This window comes from Vicugna pacos, unplaced genomic scaffold, assembly GCF_048564905.1.
Source record: "Vicugna pacos unplaced genomic scaffold, VicPac4 SAC-SAT, whole genome shotgun sequence".
NCBI lineage: Eukaryota > Metazoa > Chordata > Mammalia > Artiodactyla > Camelidae > Vicugna > Vicugna pacos.
This window is the reverse complement of record NW_027328721.1, coordinates 17,214,372-17,216,687: the sequence shown is the minus strand read 5'-3', so window position 1 is coordinate 17,216,687 and position 2,316 is coordinate 17,214,372.

Sequence of the window (2,316 nt, the reverse complement as noted above, 5' to 3'; positions counted from 1 at the left end):
TTCTAAATCCTGTCATTTTCTTTGTAATTTTCTGCTCTTCCCTTTGACAATGGACTTTTCTACGTTTCAAGCTCTGGTCAAAACAATGTTAACAAGTGTGATATAAGCTGAAAATTCATTGAAGATAGAAGAGTGCACTTTTGTTTGTCCTGTTCATGACATGACCTACTCTCTCTTTAATCCTCACCATCAACCTGAGAATGAGCTGAGACTAGCTTCCTGGCAGCTAAGGGACCGCATCAAGCAGGGTTGTCACCCCAGCTAAAGCCAGCCAAGTCTGATCAGTTCATTACTAACCCATAAGCTTATTATACAGGAGAGAGAACCTTTAGCAATGTCAGTCCAACTCAATTCAGAATAGCAAGACCTCCAAACTGAATCAAAACCTTGCAAAAAATAACAGGTAGATGTGAAATTTAAGTCACTAAATTTTGATAGGTCATGGGAAAATATCTACATAGCATAACTTTTCACTTCTGACAGAAGGTTTCTCTCTCACTCAATATTTTAAAATTTAAAAAAAAGATTTTTATTTCCTTAGGAAATATTATTCATAGGACACCTCTTGAGTTTTATGCATTGACAAGGAATTAAGAACCAGAAAAAGCAGTGATATTCTTACATGAGATGGTCATGTGAATTTATTATAGTTTGAAAACATTTTTCTTCATACTAGCAAGAGAAATTGTGAATCTAAATTTCACTATAACTAAGATACAGAATATTATGTACTATGAACTTGTAGGGTTCCTTGGGAAGAGTTAAAAATTTAAAGTTAAAATCTACAAGTGTTGAGTCCAACAAATGAGAGAATTGATTAGAAAATAATAATGGTTTTTATTAATTACTTTTGGACCTAGAGATGATCATATTATCTGAAGTCAGAGAAAATCAAATATCATATTATATGCTGAATCTAAAAATGATACAAATGAACATATTTACAAAACTGAACCAGACTTAGAGACATAGAAAACAAACTATGGTTACAAAAGTGGAAAAGGCAGCAGAGGGATACATTAGGAGTCTGGGATCAACAGACACACAAGGTATAGCACAGGGAACTCTATTCAATCTCTTGTAATAACCAATAATGGGAAGGAGTCTGAAAAATTATATATATATATACTAAATCACTATGCTTTACAACTGAAATTAACACAATATTGTAAATCAACTATACCTTAATTTAAAAAAAATAAAATAAAGCCAGCAACCTCTCAGTGCTGGTCATTGGCAAATCAAAAACAAACAAAAAACCAAAAAAGACAATACTGGTGATCTGATTCCCTCATTAAGAGATGTTGCAAGAGTTAAGTGAATTTTTTTTCAAAATTATTTAGAAATATTTTACAATAAAAAAGTGATAATTGATTAAGTGTAGGCTTAATCATTGTTACACCAAGTGTGCATGAACACATAGGTTATTAAAAAAAACAGGGCAAATTTAATGACTGACAATTAGGGCAATAATGATGAACAGCTGCCCAAACCAAACTGTCCCAAGTCCTGAATCATTGTGAAAACTCAGGGAAACAACCTGTGACTTGATGAATAGCCAACAAATATAATTTACGTGAGAAATGCATTACTATATTTTATGAAGATTTGTGTGTGTGTGTCACTCGGTGATGCCACAGGTTGGGCTCAGCTGTGATTCATGGGTCAAGAGAGAATGGGGAACGTTGTTCTGTTAATTGCACACACAACAGCTAAAACATACATTATATTCCAAAACAATGACCCTTTTTTTTTATTTTTATACTGTCTGTCTGTTTTGGAGATAAGAATAAACAAGAATTTTAAAAATGAAGGGCACTAAAAACATTCTCTAAGACTATTTTTTTAAGAAATGTTTGTTGAGCACCTCTTCTTTACTAGCTACTATGAGTCACAGGCAAAGACTGCCTAACTCTCCTTGCAGAAGTTGGATGGGAAGAAATAATATCCTTTTAACTAATCACAAAGTAAAAGTTATAATTGATGTTGAGGACCTGAAAAAAGCCATCTGATTCTTCTTCTACTTCTAGTCTTAAGTAATTTCAACTCTCCAATTTTATGTTTGCTTATATAGCTAAGAAGATATTTACAGTATTCTTGAATGATGATTATTTATCATCTCTAAATGTTTTTTCTTTTGACCTATCCTTTCTGCTTCTTTGAGCTACATTGGATGACATTATCTACCCACATGTGCACAATTTTCCCATGAAAATGAAGCTTCTTAGAGAAAATCTATTGTTGCTTGGGTTAACTTTACAGCACTTCAGATCCAATTATTTATTTAGGCCATTAAGTGTTTGAAAAAGAAAGACT